Raw genomic sequence first — 17,590 nt, 5'->3', positions numbered from 1 at the left:
AGCTCTGCCTCACTCCACAGCCGTGACAGGTACTGAAACCCGCAGGGATTGTTGACACGCACAGTTGCTTTCTCTTGGTTTCCTGCACACCTATCCTCATTCCTGCTGCTTCAGTGAATGTAGAAGGGACAGACTCAAAACGGACCCTCTAGTGTTTGCTGTTTAGATGCATTACTAGTTTCTGTCAGTCGCTTTTCCAAGGCTGACACAAACAAGACTTCGAAAAGTCTGCTGGGATGCAGTCATTGTGAGGATGGGTCGAGCTGATGTACAAGAAGAGGCTCACACCGTGGCTACCTATTGTCAGCTTCATCGCTAATAAATTTAGATCTTCCACATGTGAGCCAGCACTCATTTTCATAGCTTTGAGGGAGGAAGTTATGCAGACTCTCAGCAGAACAGACACTTTCACACAGTGGGCCAAGCCACCTACCTTACACATGAGTACAGTAAGGTGTCAGGTCTGAGAGGATCAGTCACCCAGGGAATGCTAGTCAGGGCTTTCCTTCCCTGACCTTCGCTGCTTTGGCCCCAGCTCTGTATAATGTTCACTTTCTTTTAGAAATGCATAAAAGAGTTAAAGCAATCCCCCAGGACCACTGGCCAATAGAACAGTCTTATGTGAGACCCCCAGGGATAAGCTGCCAGGTCAGGGTGGTTCACCTGGCACACCCTGTCAACAGAAGCCTTTGTTCTGTGTACTTCTTCTAGACTCACATCTCTGTGTATGCTCTGGGTCCCTATATTTCTCTTGGTTCTGAAAATACAGTTTAGGTAGAGAAAATGGCAACTTTCTTCCAACATTTTTAATACTAAATTTTTATTCCTTAAGAAATTTCATATCTACAATATACTTTGATCATCATATTCCCCTCTAACTCTTCTTAATGCCATCTTGTAGCAACTTCGTGTCATTAAAAATATAACCCAGTTGTGCGACCCATATATATATTTGTCATGGGCGTAGGGGCATGCGGTGCCCATACCCTTAAAGAAAGCAGACTCTGCTTCCTCAGACTCTGCCTCCTCTAGACGCCCTCTACTATCAATAGCTTATTAGCTGGGGGTAGGGACCCATAGCCCCTCTCCCTCTCCACAATACAATGTTGACTAGCTTAATCTTGTGTAAATCTTATGCAGGTAACCAGTTGCTATGTTTGTGAATGCAGTGGTCCTATCCTATTCAGAAGACTCTGTTTCACTCTGCCTCCCAATCCTGGGCCTTGTAGTCTTACCATCCTCTTCTGAATTGGTCTCAAAGCTCTGGTGTGGAGATGGTATGTGATTTGTGGCTAAGCATCCCACAGCCATTGTGTCTACAGTTTGAACAGTTGTGTGTGTGTGTGTGTGTGTGTGTGTGTGTGTGTGTGTGTGTGTTTCCTCATTAGTCACCATCTACTGCATAAAGTTCTCTGATGCACTAGTCTAGCCACAGATGTCCTTAAGCCGCCATCAGCCTACCTTCTGGGGACTGGTTTCATTCCCTGTAATCTAGAGACAAGCAGCACGATAGGGGGAATGTCTTAATTTAAAAAGGTGAGCAGCAAGTATTGCTTGACTTTAGAGGCTGTTTTCCCTGGCATCAACTGCCATTTGAAATGGCCTCCATCAAAGGCAACAAGCGACTTTGTAATCACCAGATTTTTTTGAAGGAGAGATGTAGATGAGTCTTCAGGTGGTGATGATTCTCTGAGGGATTCAGTGTTTCCCCCTTGGAGCAGCAGGGTAACATAGCAGTGGGTAGCAGTGCACTGTGTGCTACTCGTCCTCTGGATGCTTTGCCACATCTTGTTCTGTGTATACTTATAGTCACACTTTGTCTTACACACACAATCCAGTCAGATGTGGAATACGAGTGGTAGGAATATTTGCAGGGTGTGTGGACAGGCTTGGGAGGTGCATAATGCATCCATGCATCAGAAAGAATGTTAGATTCCTTGGTGGGTTTTGTTTATTTTTGTTTTGCTTTGAGCTTAGATAGAAGTACCCTGGATAAAACTGCTTTCTTCAACTTCTGACCATCAAGTTTGAGAGGAGGACCACTCTCAATGTTATTTTGTCCCTTTTTGTTTTCGGGTACCATCCATACCTACCACTTGAGTAGGAAGCTGAGTATTCAATAAATTTTAACATAACAATCTAAAATGTCTTCCAGTGTTTTTTGTTACAAAAGAAACAGAGCTTGACTCACTGAGGGAGTCTAAGTAGTTTTCATTGAAAAATGTTTGCATACCTCCCTATGGGCAAAACTTAGCAGCAGACTCTAGGTATGAGTGAACACTGAATTATTTTTCTTTTAGTGTAACCCTCACCCTGAAGTTCTGTTTTCAGGGAGTAGTAACTCCTCATTCTTCCAGAGCTGTAAAACAGTACAGCTCAGTTTCCTAAAAAGAAGCATTCCTGCCCAGTAGTTCATGCTACATTGAGGTGCTTTAATAGGTAAAGGCTGTGGGACTTTAAGACATCTCCTTTTAGTGGGAAAGCACCCACCCCTCCTCTCCCCAAGATGTTCAAAGAGCCTCCAAGAGACCAAAGGCACAGAATCAATAATTACCTTCTATCTTGTAAAACTGATCTTTTGTCTAAATTGCCAAGGTGAAAATACAAATTTGTCCTGTTTCTGTAAGAAATCCTACAAAGTAGAGCTGAGTTTCCCCTGATAAACCAAGTAAAAGTTGTCATTCACACACCTTTGAATTTATATCACACAATTCTACCGTCCTCTCCTTCGGACTCCAGAGGAGTGCCTAGTTGGAAGGAGATGGATGAGGACTCTGCATCCCACCTGAGGTCCGTTTGCCTGTGTGTGACAGAGAGTGCAAACTCATCTGACACTCTTCCTTTCAGGAGCACACCGCACTGTGACTTTTCATGTTAAGAAAGCCTTGATTTCATGGATAAGTCTGATTTGCCCAAGGAAGTCTTGCTTTCCCTGGAGAATCACTCTTTTGACTCTTCTTAGAAGAGTATGACACACTTAATGGGTCTGCCTAGTATGTTTATGATTCTCAGAGAAAGGGATGAATTTCACTGGACTTGAGGACCCTTCTTAGCCTCTGACTTAAGTGCCCTTCCCATGTCCTCCAGCCCAGCACCCATAGACTCAGTCTATTTTCATTACGTGGTGACTATGAGTAGATGTCTCTTCAGTGCGCTACAATCTACTAGCGTGAGAACATGTTGGGAGCCCACAGGGCACTCCCAAATACCATCACTACTTACTTTATAATTAAGTACTCTCGGCAGTATCCTCAACTTTTTAAAAAGTCGTAAGCTCAATACAAAGAACTTTGCTCCCCTGGAACAGTGAGTCGCCATAACATTGTCCCACTGTCCGGGATCCGTTTCCTGAAAACAGGGACACTCACTGACGTCACAATGCAACAGTCAAAGTCAGGAATTAGAACCGTGGCACTCCTCTCAGACCCCACTTATTTTTCCTCAGGTAATTCCAGTAATGTCATTCAGGTTCCTAAGCAAGGATCCAGTGTGCAATCAGTACATAGCATCTCACAGTCAGGTCTTAGCTCCCGTCCACTGGGATTCCATTCCTCTCTCACGCGTGAACGTTTTAAAGGCTCCAGGCCAGTTATTGAGTGGATGACCCAGCCTATGACTGGCATGTGATAGCTTCCTTATGAGTAGGTTCAGATACACATCTTTGGTTGGACATCATGAGCTGGTGGCATGCTCTTTTTTTTTGCATGTCACGCAAATTATGATTTTTTTATTATACCTTTGACACATTGACTGCAGTTGGCTCAATGCTGTCTGTCACATTGCTTTCTTTTATTATTTCACTGGGAAACATTTGAGAAAATACAAATATTCCACGATTTCTCAAACTTGAGATTATTCTTACTTACATTATATTATGCCTGTGGGTAGATATCTCTTCCGTGGGCTACAGTCTACTAGGATAAACATTTATTTTCACATTTAAATCTCCTTAATTCACTATTAAGAGTGCTATAATTTCTGTATCTAATCAGGTTTATATGCTTCCTACTTAATTGCTACAAAATATGTTCTAGCTTTAGTCCTATATCCAGCCATTTCCCCAATGAACAAGTAGCCATTGTCCACTACCAGAAGCCCTTTCCCCCATGCCCTTTCTCCTGTCCTTGTTGTCTACTTTGTTAGTTTCTACCTAATAGCTTTTGGGAATGGAATCATCCAGAAATAATGACTGAACTGTTTGATTTAATGACTTGGCGCCAGCTCCGTGTGAATGGTTACCATGGCTTACCTGGTCTGACATCCCCCATAGCCTACTGCATATAAAAACTCAGTAAGTTACAGAGTCATTCAAAGACAAATACTTGTTATGCACCTATTAGGGGGTCAGTCATTATTCCAGACTCTAGAATAACAGCAGCCAATTTAAAAAAAAAAAAGAAAAAAGAAAACAAAAAGTAATAGTGAACATGACATGAATCAAATTTCCAAAATAAAAACATGTATTTATAATAGATCTGCAGATGTCACTATCTCATTGTTTCATAATTCACAATTATAGTGTGCTTAAGGATGAAATATTTGGCTTTGATGTTCTTTCTTGTGCTGTTCATTAATAAGCTTTCTGTATGGTAATACTCTGCACTTTGAAAGTATAGGGGTGTGTGTGTGTGTGTGTGTGTGTGTGTGTGTGTGTGTTGGCACATATGTGCTCATATGTGTGTACATGTGTGTAGAAGACTTGAGTTCAAGGTTGGATATCATTCTCAAACACTCTCTGTCTGGTTTTCCGAGACAGAGAATAGCTTGCTGATTGAGCTGTACTGTCTGGCCAGTGAGCCCAGAGAACCACCTGTCTCTATCTCCCAGGGCTTGGATTTCAAGCATTCACTTGACATTTTAAATGTGAGTTCTGGGGGACGCTCAGAGCCTCACGATTACATTAAAAGCCCTTCACCAACTAAGCTATCTACTCAGCTTGAAGCTGACTTTTCATTACATTGTACAAACTAAATGTATCAGGGCTTATTTTCCTTTCAATGTTTTTTTTTTCTTTAGATAGGACAGTTCTGCTTGCTGTCCATTGCAGAATTTGGTGCCCAGAATGGCTCTAGTGCTTTAAAGGGCAAAACAGAAATCCAGCAATGTGTTTTATATTACCTAACACCACATTATAGATTATCAGTTTCTGTATCGCTGATTAAAGATAGTCCCTGATGAAAATGTAGTCTGACTAGTTTCTGTTATTCCATGTGTGTATATGTATTTGATACAAGGTCCCAGCTAGCCTAGAACTCATGCCAGTCTTTGGGCTTAGTCGCAAGTGTTGCTTTTATAGGTTTAAGCCACCATGACTGGCTCTGCTATAAGCTTTTAAAATGTTTATTTTTATTTTATGTATATAGGTATTATGCTTGCATGTGTGTGTGTGTGTGTGTGTGTGAGTGTCTGTGTGAGTGTGTGTGTGTGTGTGTGTGTGTGTGTGTGTTTGTGTGTGTGTTTACATTGGCCACCAAGGCCAGAAGAAAGCACTGGATCCTGAGCTAGAGTCACAGAACCATGAACCGCCCTTTATGAGTTCAGGAAATCCAACTTGGGTCTCCCAGAAGAGTAGCAGGTGCTTTTAGCAATCAAGCCATCTCTCCTGTCTCATATATATGAATGACACTTTAAAAGAATTCCATGAACATGTGCATATGTGAGTGTGGGGTTATGCACATGAGTGCAAGTATCTGCAGAGGCCAGAAGAGGGTGGCAGACTCCTGAAGCTGGAGTTACAGGCTGCTGGGAGTCAAACTTAGTTCTTTTGCAAAAGCAGTAAATGCTCTTAACTATTGAGCCATCTCACCAGTCCCTTCTGCAACATTACAACCTAGCATCTACATTTTTTAAATTCCTGTCAGAATTACAATAAACACTATAAAATTAAGCTCTTTCCCTTCTGGTATTAGAATTTTATGCTAATATGTATTTTTTCGACATATAGTGGATTGCCTGTTCTTTTCCAAGTAGCATTTTTGTCTAATACTGAAATACTTTTAAACATCCAAAATTCACCTCTTGGAAGGTATGAGCTAAGAATTTAATTTACTTTTTTTTTTCCCTGTGTTGGAACTCCTGTCCAGCATTTTTTCCTAAGTTGTCTACACTTTCCCCAATAATCTCTCCTGTCAGACACTGGTTTTCCTGCAATTGTAAGTCTCTAGGAGAAAGTTTTCCCCCATTGGTCAGTCTGTTTGTGTTTTTAGCACTTAGCAACAGTGCCGGAATGAGGGACACTTTACAGGGCTGCTTACTCTGGGGCCTGACATTTTTTACCATTCAATTAGTTTTCTATACCTAAGTTGTAGGATTATTTTAAGTTCTTGGGAAAACTGGTAGGGTTTGTATTTAAATTGCCCTGAGTCCACAGGTAATGGGCTAACCTAATCTATCATTCGTCTAAGCCTTTTTCAGTGCATCTAAAGTGTTCATTCAGTTTAGCGAAAGGTCTTTCTGCTTGTAAGTTTTATTTCTAGGTACTACTTGGGGGCAAGGGGGATAAGAAGTTACTTTGTTTTAAAAAAATAAACGTTTAGTCTCTGACAGTTGCATGCATGTGTCTACTGTGTGGTCACACCCACTTTCCTCTCTTAAGTTCTTATGCTTGCTTTGGACACTTTCTTCAGTAGCGGTCACTTGGAATTCCCTCCCTCCCTCCCTTCCTCTCTTCCTCCCTCCCTCCATCCCTCCCTCTCTCCCTCCCTCCCTCTCCCCCTTCCTCCCTCCCTCCCTCCCTCCCTCCCTCCCTCCCTCCCTCCCTCCCTCCCTCCGTCCCTTCCAATCATTGTTAGACAGAGTCTCACTGTATAGGTTTGGCCATTCTGGAATTCACTATGTAGACCAGGCTGACCTAGAGATCTGCCTTCTGAATGTTAGGATTAAAGTTCTGTCTGTCTGTCTGTCTGTCTGTCTGTCTGTCTGTCTGCCTGCCTGCCTGCCTGCCTGCCTGTCTGTCTGTGTCTCTGTCTATCTCTCTCTTCACACCCACATATCTCTAACACTCTCTCTGCCCCAGAGTAAGCAGCCTTTCTTTTTATCTTTTTTCTCTTTGTCTCTTTTCCTTTCTCTTCCTCTGTGTCCTCTTGCTGTCCCTCTGAGTTTAATTACAATTGCTTCCATGAGCAGAGGCGAGGAGTTATGTGTTGAAGTATGGCAGTAGTTGCAGCACTGGGGAAAATGATCCCCTACCCCCAGCAACATCTTTAGCTATTCGGAGACTGGTGGGCAGCTTGTCATGGGGAAAGGTTCCAGGCTTGGTCTTGTGTAGGTCTTGTGCAGGTCTCGTGTGGGGAACCTTACCTGCTATCTGTTATGAGTGCAGTTGCTAGGTTACCTACCATGCAGTACTCAGAACACTCCTCTCTGTCTGTCTGGTAAATCCCCTTCCTGTGTTTCATATGTTTATTGCTGCTGACACACAAACATGCAGTTCATATTTGCTTCTGATATTCTGGTCATCTTTTTAAACTTACTAATTCCAGTAAGTTTATGGCTTGATGTATGATGGCTGTGTAGATAGAGATGTGAATATTTGTCCTTTCTGTCAACTGCTCCCTATGCTGTCTGATCATGTGTCAGTAGAAACACCAGTAACAGACTTACGTTCCTGGTTTTAAGAGGACCAGTTCTAATGATTTGCCATTGGAAATGTTGTTTGCATGGGATTTTTTGTAACAGCTCTTGTCAGTATGGGAATAAAGTAATGACTCCATATTAATGGCAATAAAATCTTTCATTCTTAGCCAAATGTGTCTTTAGTCCTAAAACATAGATTCAAGTTATTTTGACATGTGCCACCGTGCAAACCGTTACATGAATTTTTATAGTCACAGGACAAGAGAAAGTCATAAGTAAACACATTGGTAATTACAATGGTGGGTACACGAGGTGGACAGAAGAAATGGTGATCCAAGGCAATCTCTTTCAGAAACTTCCGGCATGATTTTTTAAATATACTTACCTTTAGGATTGGTGAAAACAAGAGATCTGCCAATATTAATGGTTCCTTCTGAGATATGTATCAGTAAGGAGACTGTTGGGTCAGCTACAAGAGTTGGGGTAGCTGGCTTTTAAAGGGTCAAATAGAGCCCAGGGTGACTTTGGCTCTGGCTGTGCACCACATTCCATCCCTGCTTAGTCACAGTGGTCCAGTCAGCCAAGATCGAGCAGCTGGAGGACTTTAATATGAAGGCTGCATCTTTAGAGAATGTCAGTTCATATCAAATTAAGAAACTTTTTTTTTTAAATTCATGGATAGATTTTGATTTTATTAGACAACTTTACAGCAATACTTAAGAGAGCTTGGTGATTTTGTTCTCCTTCAGTCTGTTGCGGTGGTCCTTCGCAGGCATTTTGTCCTGGTAAACTGCTCTTGAGTTCTTGAATTAAGCACAGATTGCTTCTTTAGGAGTTTGTCCTCACTGAAGTTGGGTTGATTGTGACATTGTAGTCAGTTTGTCATCTTGCTATGTCATCAATAACTCATTATTGAGTTAGATTAGTCTGTTCATTTTACATTCTTGGCTTATATTGTTGCTTTGGTAACGTTAACTATATCAAATACTGTTTTCTTTCTACTACTTATGGGAGACTGTAAAATTCAAATTACTTTTTTCAAGAACTTGGTTCTAAAATCCTTGGTCCCAATGTTATGTTTTTAGGAAGGTTAAACTACTTCACTGATATTAATAAAGTTCTATTTCTGGTTACTATTTTAGGGTGGATAGGTATCAATTTTGATAAGTCATACTTCCTTAAAAATTTACTTTTAAATTTGTTGAAAATTAAATCAATCTTTCATGATTTATCTATGTTATGTTTTCAGGTGTATTTATCCTTTATAAAGTTCTATTGTTAATTTGCATTTTCTCTTTTGTCTTTCACAGTTATTATAAAAAGTTTATGTTTTTACCTCCTGCAACTCCTCCTAGTTCCTCCACACCTCCCTACCTTCCCAACTTTATGTTCTTTCTTATTCGCTTTCAAAAGAAATTCCAAAACCTCACATAAGTAAAAATGAAAACAAACAAGCAAAATCAACAAGACAAAAATATAGCAAAACAAAAACTCCACACAAAATACCATTGATCTTGTTTTGTATTACCAACTACTTCTGGGTGTGGCGCCTGCCCTGGAGTGTAGTTGATATATCCAGGACTACTTCATTGGGGAAAAACTTACTCACCTGTCCCTGCAGGTATCAACTGCAAATAGTCTCTTCTTTTGGGGTTCGATACTGTGTGCACTTTCCCTTCTTAGCGTTGGGACCCTGTTTGGATTGGACCTGCACAGGTCTTATGGGTGCTGCACAGTCTCTGGAGTTCACTGCACATCAGTAGTGTTCTGTCTGGAAGACTCTGTTTCCCTGCAGTCAGTCCATCTCTTTCAACCCTCTAGCCCTTATCATCTCTCTACCTCCTCTTCTACCTAGATCCTTGAGCCTTGGGTGACACTGGCAGAGGTGGGGAGGGTGTTTATGAAAACATCCCAAAGTCTAAAGCTCCAAAGCCTCTCCCTTTCTTCACGTTATCCAGTCGTGGGTCTCTGTGTATGCTTCTGTGATGAGAGCGGGTGAGGCATTAATATATGGTACAGCAGGATGTCATTGAGAGTCACTGACTGCCATGTGCCTTTAGCAGAATAATAGTAACGAAATGGGTCTAAAGTGAATCCCTTTCGTATATATCATTATTTTGATATTATTATCTCTGTGGATTCGTATTTGTTGTTTTGGAGAATCTTTCCTCATTGGGTCTTTTTATATTCTTACTCTTGCTGGGTCTTTGCTCAGAGTCTTGTTCCTTTTTATTTCATTCTCTAAATATTTTAAGTGGACATATAATTTCAGTTTTTGTATATCAGTGTGCATTTTCTGACAGTTTTCCTATCTTTTAGTTTACTAATCCCATCAAGTTGTGCACAGTTTGCCATGAGTTACTATTTTCAACTGTATTTTTCTGCTTTGGGGTCATTTTTTACTTATTTCTTACTGTTTGGGCATTTAAAAAATTCCTTAGTTTTTATTTTATAAAGTTATATATCTGAACTTCTTATGACCCTTTTATTGTGGACTATGGTGACTGTTTTGTATTTGGGGTATTTTAAAATTATGTGTTCATATTGTATTTAGATAACCTTTTGGGATGTTAAGGCCTCAACTCAGAATGTTCCCACTGTTAAATTTGTAAAGGCTTGTGCAGGTTTCTGTAGGTTCCATGTCAGATCTTGAGAGATGCAGACCTAAGTAAGAGTGTGCTCTTGGGGAGATCCACTTTTCAGGCTTGGTTGTGATTCACACTTGACATTGTTTCAGTCACTGAGCTCTTGCACTTTTATCCCCATCTTTATATTTCTTGTTCAGATGTGTTTTTATATTTTTTTTAATCAATGGATGTATTGTAGAGTCCACAGAAATATGCTAGTTAAGACTACAGACACTTGAGTCCACTCCTTGGACTTGAATTTAGTTCTACCATTAATTGTGTGTGTGTGTGTGTGTGTGTGTGTGTGTGTGTGTGTGTGTGTGTGTACATATAAGTGTATCTTTGGTTACATTAGTAACTGTCTCTCACTTTTTCCATTTAGAGACTAGCCTAATAAGCATTTATTCAGTAAGTAGTCACCACTGCCACCCCAACTCCTATCACCACCACACAGTCCTCTGAGTGACTTTCTTCGCTTGCCCTCTCCCCACTTTAATCTCTACCACATCAGCACTGTTTGATCTTCCTGAAGTAAGCAGTTTGGATGGCTGGACTCTAAATTCCTCATCTCTTTGCTTCCATGTAGAGACATTCTTTGTGGCTACTCTAAAGTCAGGCTGCTATGATGAAGAAGTGGCAGAGCTCAATCAAGGTAGCTGAGGGGAGTCTGCCATGTCTAGATTCTCTCTCTGGCGGTCAGCATCGTTTTCTCCTTCTCATGTTGCATTCTGGCTTGTAGATAACCAATAGGATGATTGCAGCATCTTACATTATTGGCACAAAGTTCTGACATCCACATAGCTGTGCTATGTTTGTACTGCAGGGAAATTAAGGGGTTTAAGGGTTCTACAAAACTGCCTGCCATCTTTTCTGATCAAATTTAGAAAGAACTAGCTTGCTGGATTTGTATGTTTTCTGTGATATCTATACAGTAGAGTTCTTGCAGTAGAACACTATTAAAATGTCAAAGCAAGTAGAATCATTCAATGCAGACCTACCTTTAATGTTCCTTTTGTATTTTCAGATTGTAGATGAAGGAAAGACTTCAGTTGCTATTCTCAAATGCCACTCCTCTTTCAGGTCTGCCATGTACTTTTTAGCCCCTTCCCTCCCACTGGTAAATGCTGAATTTTGAATCTTATTGGCTCTTGTTAGTCTCCATGTTTAAATTACTTTCCTTATTTGGAAGTCCCACTAGCTGCTAATGCATTTTCTACCTTACCGTATCGAATTGAATTGCATGATTCTAACACAGCCTGATGCGCGCTCTCTCTCTTTCTCTCTCTCTCTCTCTCTCTCTCTCTCTCTCTCTCTCTCTCTCTCAAATGATGCTGTGTGTTTCTCACAGCCTGTAGTATCACACACAGTGTCAGTGGGAGTAGTGAGTCAGCCCCTCAGGGCTGGTTCTGAGTGACTCTGTGCATTGTTTATACTTGCTAATATTTATTTTTCCTAAATTCTGCTTATATTTTAAAACAGGTAATCTGGTTGGTCCCACTTTCTGTTATTGGTGGGTCTGCACTCTCTCCTGGCATTAGTGGCAATAGTCTCTTTCGATACCTTATTATAACACTTTCTTCTACTTAATATTAAAAATTTCCCTATCTTTTTGTCCCTCTCTGCCTTTCATACATTTCTGTGTGGATAATTTAGTTTTGTGGGCCTAGGTCTCTGCTATACCTCTTCTGTCTCAGTAATCCATATGTCTATATGGTTTATTGCCTGCTTATGTTTAGTCTGTATAGATTGCAATTATCGCACTCCTGTGTTCACCCATTGCCATCTTCCCTGTGTAGAGAGAGGATCTGTTCTCTGACGTGGGGAGCTTCTGACTAGAGCTGGGGCAATGGCCAGTGGGATCTCTAAATCACTAAATATTGGCAGATTCTTCTTCACACTGGCTATGAATATGATGTTTGCATTATATAGGCTTCCCCTGCTATCCACAAGTCCACGGTTTCCGTTATTTGCAGTGAACCAAGGTATAAAACTATAAAATGGAAATTTCCAGAAGTAAGTAAAACTTATTTTAGAATATATTATCATCTTATAGTCAATGGTTATTATTCTCTTACTATAGCAATTTTATAAATTATCACAGGCATATATATATGTTTAGAGAAAAATGTAATAGACATAAACATCAGTATTAACTAAAATTGATAAAGGGTAGATTCTGTTTTGTTGTTGTAGTGGCTTTTCCCTCCCAGCCATCTACTTGGTATTTTTATTTTTCTATATCCCTGTGTTACAGATGAGAATTCTAATTTCAGTAGATTGGTCCTACTTTTAAGCAATAATTATCTTTGGTAACTTGCCAGCTCTTTAATGGTTTAAGTGTTAATATTAGTCTTGGTTATCCTTAACTTAATTGTGTTCTTAGTGTCAGTACTTCATCTGTCTTCTCCAGTACGTCTATTAGGTCGTTGCTTCCTAGCTCTTCCCCACTTCCTAGATGGGCAGTGGGGCTCAAGTAAGGGATCTGAGTTGCGGGCACCTCAGCACACAACAGTGGCAAGCATGCGTATACTTTCCTGTCTATATCTTTGTGCATCTCTTTGCTTTCCTTGTATTCCTTAGCCGCGGGAGTACAGTGGACTCTCCATCTATCGACTATTCCTGGGGCCAAAGGCTGACCTCACCATGTAGTTACCTGCGTGCTAGCCCTTTCTCACAAGAGACCTGCAAACCTGTGGCCTCCATTCTTCAGGTTCCCCGTCTTCTGCCTCCAGAACTCACTGACTTAAGTGAAGTCAATTGGGTTGGTTGCACTTTACATTGAACTAAGAAAGGTAGAGCAAATCCAAGGCCTTCCCCCTCTCCCTTACAGGATATTAATTTTTATATTTTATTCATATTCTCAATTGGTCTCCTCTTTATTATTTGTTATTTTTTTTTTGGAAGCTTATCTTTGAATACCATGGTTTACCTTACCCTTTCATATGCACAACTTGAAGTACACTGCAAGTTGTAAGAAAAATCCTGGTTAAATGTTTGGAAAAATAAACTCACCCAGGATGGATTACTAGTTTTGATCAATAAAACTTTGATCATCATTTATTTGTCTAAGTCGAGTTCCATTAATCTGAATATCTTTCGCAATATAGAAGACCAGTTAGAGCAGGACAGAAGAAAGCCAGAGGGAGGAAACAGGAAGTGAAGGATCAGCTTCGAGTTGTCAGTCTTACAAAGACAGGGAAACTGAGAGCCACCCATAATCAGAAAGCCCTTCTATGTCTGGTTCTTTTCTCACAACCTCTCTTTTTCTTAGGCTAACTGCTAGAGTTACAGACAAGTCCAATTAGATGGAATTGCACACTAAAGAGACCATTCTGCCCCAGAAAATTAAAACAAAAAAGGCATTCGGTCGAATGGCATGGATGAAAATACTAAGCATTAGACTCTCAAGTTGCAGAGTTAGTGCAAGTGCATGTGCATTCGTGTTTAAAGAGTCAGCATAGTTAGTGCAAATGCATGTGCATTTGTGTTTAAAGAATCAGTTGCTCTCCATATTTGAGATCTGAAGTATGCACACGCTCTCTCTTTGGATTACTCGATCCTCGGTTGCTCTTAATCATCTTTAGGCAAAGAGATTTGAATTACACAACATGTATAGGCCTCACCTAGAATGGTAATTAGTCTGTGCTGCTCAGTAGCACTTAGTGCTGAGGTTAATGATTCAGAAGCAATTATTTTAAAACCGGACTCAATCGTGTGCACATGAGGTGATCAGCTTCTCTCCTGTGCCGGTGGCCGTTGGGTGCTTGTGGTCTAAGCTCTGCTTTACACTGATTCTGTGTAGGAGTGTGGGGTCTGCTGACCTGTATTTAAACTGTCCTTTGCTAGCAGCCCAAGCTAAAGGAAGTGTCTCTCTGAGGTAGGGAGACTTCCTCCGTATTTTTGTTACTTCCTGAATTTTGCCATGGACGTCGTTATGGAAAGCATTTGTCTTCGTTTTGACTCTTTACAAAAAGAAGGCTTTTAGAAGTGAATGTTTCATTTAATTTTTTTAAAGATTTATTTATTTTATATGTTTGAGTATTTTGCCTATGTGTATGTCTGTGCACCAGGAACATGCAGTGCCTGTGGGAACCCAGAAGAGGATGTCAGGTCCCATAGAACTGGAGTGTGTGTGAACCATTATGAATGGCTGTGAGCTGACATTGGTGCTGGGAACCAATCTCCCATCTTCTGCAAGAGCAGCAACTGCTCTTAACCTTGGAGCCATCTTTAAAGTCCTTTTTATTTTTATTTTTATTTTTTTTCAAGACAGGGCCTTACTATGTAGCTCTGGCTGGTCTTGAACTTGTGGTGTTGATAAAGACTAAGCTGACTTTAAACTCTCACAGAGATGTGAGATACGTCTGCCCTCCTGAGTGCTGAGAATTCTGGTCTTTGCTGTCACACCCAAGAAAAGTTAGTAAGGTAATATTGATAAAAAGAGGGGAAGGGACAAGAACAGTGAAGCCATTCGCTTGTTTGAGTTGATAAGAGAGTATACTAAATGCCATGACTAGCTCAAGTATCTTTCTGTATTTCTAACCTAGTCTGATATGCATGGGATGAAAACAATATCATAAACTTTCTATCAGATAAAAATTTGTATGTTAGCGTTACTGAATCTCTTTATTTTAAATTGATATTCTGTTGTGTGTACATGTGTATGCGTGCATCACCTGTGGAGGTCAGAGGGTTCCTGGTGTGTATGTCTGTGTTTGTCTTTCTACCATGTTGGTCTTGGGGACCAAATGCAAATTGCCAGGCTTGACAGCAAGCACTTTTACCTGCTGAGCCATCTCTCTGACCCACCACTGTGTACTTTATTGAGAATTCCTGTTCTACAGAAAGATTTTATTAATAAATAATTTACGTTCCCCCGTAGAGGTTCCCCTGCCTCCTGGTGTTTATTGTTTTCACTGTGTAAGATTAGAAGTATACTGATAGTTTAAGAACTTACAGATCGAATGTTTAGTAGCAATGCTTCGGTGTTCTGTAATATCCTTAGAGAACCGATTGCAAATTGCCAACATTCAGTGAGTCAACAAACCAATTAAAAAAAATCTTAAGGATATTAGATTTGAAAATGTTCTTCCTTAATTTAGTTTGTCCATTATATGTTATTTTAATTATTCATGGTATTGCTTAACATGCCAGGAAATGTCCTGTAATAGAATTTATTAAATAACTAAGTTTCAGTAATATGAATTCTATATTTAGAAGCATGTTTTAAGGTCTCAGATTAAAATGCTTTCTAAAGAGTGAGTTAGCTAGTTTGAAGTATAAAAACAAGTCTTTGCTTGGTGTCTTTATCCATTTCATAATTTTGGAACCAAGTGCTCATTTCAGAGAAAGGGTAATTTGGACTATTTTTCAATACATACAGGATAGCTGATTTTGTAGGAAACAAAAATACTCGTTCCCACTGGCACAGAACGTTGATGTGTGCCTAGGCTATTGTTTTCTGAAGTGTATCAGCGAGTGGATGCCCACTCCGCTCCTCCTGTAGAGCAGTAAATAGAAGGCTGTTCATCTTGTTGAAAGTCCCTCCATACGCTCTCTTTCTTGTGTCATCCCAGATGGTTAAGGACTTTCAGAGGGGTTGTGTAGCATTGGGCTTCAGCGAGTTAGTTAGTTACATGAGAAGGAGCACCAGCCTGAAGGTGGACATTCTGGTTGGGATTTGTCTTCGGGTCTGTTAGGAGGTTGGAGAGAACATGAAAGAACTATTGTTTTAGTATTGGTGTGGTTTTCTTATTTTTGCTGTTAATAGTAAAGATTCACAAATATGGTAAGTACAGTCTTCGATCTCACTCCTAAGAGCTTTTATGTATATATGTGTGTTTCTGCGTATATATTGTAAATCTTATTTTATTTTTAGTTTTGCTTTTTTTAAGATTTATTTGTTTCAGTTATATGAGTACACTGTTGCTGTCTTCAGACACACCAGAAGAGGGCATCAGATTCAATTACACATGGTTGTGAGCCACCATGTGGTTTCTGGGAATTGAACTCAGGACCTCTGGAAAAACAATCAGTGCTCTTAACCACTGAGCCGTCTCTTACCTGAATGTGTGGTTTTGCAACATGTGTGTGCAGTGTCTATGGGCACCAGAAGAGGGCATCAGGTTCTCTGGAACTGGAGTTATAAGGGGTTGGGAGCCACCGTGTGGATGCTAGGTATTGAACCCAGGTCCTCTGGAAGAGCAGCCATTGATCCTAAACTTCTGAGCCATCTCTCCAGCTCAGGTTGAATGCTTTCAGGTATTATGATGAGTAGGAAAACTGGTCGTACTAAAAATGAAATAGGAATGGTTGCTCCTTCTCAGGGTTGCAGAGTGGGAATTGCTGAAGATCCTGTGCATTTGATAGTTGAGGTCTTTGGTGCGTTCAATGACCATGAAGCTATGTGTTTTCTCTTGTTCTGAATGATACTCTTCAATTGATGCAAAACCTGTCGTCAGAAAGAGTTCTTGCTCATACTTAGAGTTATTTCTCTTGGTGGCTTCATGGTTCTTTATATGGTAGACGTGTTTAGGGCTTCATGTAACCCGGCTTTACTGTGTTACCTCAGCTACTACTCTCCTTCTGCCTCAGGCTCATGCATCGGCTAGGAGCTGCTGTTCAAATGCAGCCTGTGTTCTGTTTCCTCCTTGTTTTCAGTTTGTTTACTTTATTGATTATGGTCAATCAGTGGCATCCATTCTTCTGTTTCTAATAGTCTCCTTCTGCTCTAGGCCCTAGTTCACATGTGGAGTTTCCTTAGAATTTTGATGTGTTCTTTTCTCCATGCTCTCGGCAGAACTAAATAGCCCCCTCGTTTTGTGAAGTTTGATACACACTTCATAGGTGGTGCTTTTAATACCCATCAATCATAGATATGTCATAGCTATTGATAGTGGGGCCATGTGCTATAAATTTTTTGTATCTTCTAGGACAAGTTTATTGTTAGCATTAGCTGAATATTAAATGTTTTGAATGATTAAATCCTTCCAATGATTGAGAAGACAGCTTGTCTCATTAAATTCTCTGATCATAGTAGCCTTTCCCCCTGGTTTTCATATACATTATTCCCACCTGTTGAACTGGCATTAAAATATTTGGGATATTTTAGGAATGGGTTGAGAACAATAACAACAAAAAGGACCATTTTATGTGGGTGGAGCTCACAGAAGTTGACTTTAGAGCATCAGTTCTCCACTTGTTGGTGGAGGCCCTTAGGGGTGGGGTTACATCACAGAAGTTTGCACTAACAGTGACAAAATTACAGTTACAACGTAGCAATGAAATAATTTTATGGTCGTGGGTCACCACAGCATGAGGACCTGTTTAAGGGTCACAGCATTAGGAAGGCTGAGTCTTCGTACCTATTTTGTCTTGAGAGTTTGATT

The 17,590-nt window shown here is 40.4% G+C and overlaps 1 protein-coding gene across 2 annotated transcripts in view; it reads left to right on the top strand.

The window, feature by feature from the left end:
• Mllt3 (MLLT3, super elongation complex subunit) overlaps nucleotides 1-17,590 on the top strand; it is a 256,345-nt gene that overhangs the window by 170,363 nt on the left and 68,392 nt on the right. The gene's annotated exons all lie outside the window — the stretch shown is intronic.

The sequence above is a fragment of the Rattus norvegicus genome, chromosome 5 (assembly GCF_036323735.1).
Source record: "Rattus norvegicus strain BN/NHsdMcwi chromosome 5, GRCr8, whole genome shotgun sequence".
Classification (NCBI taxonomy): domain Eukaryota; kingdom Metazoa; phylum Chordata; class Mammalia; order Rodentia; family Muridae; genus Rattus; species Rattus norvegicus.
The sequence above is the reverse complement of the archived record's forward strand: the minus strand, read 5'-3'. Positions and strand labels throughout refer to the sequence as shown.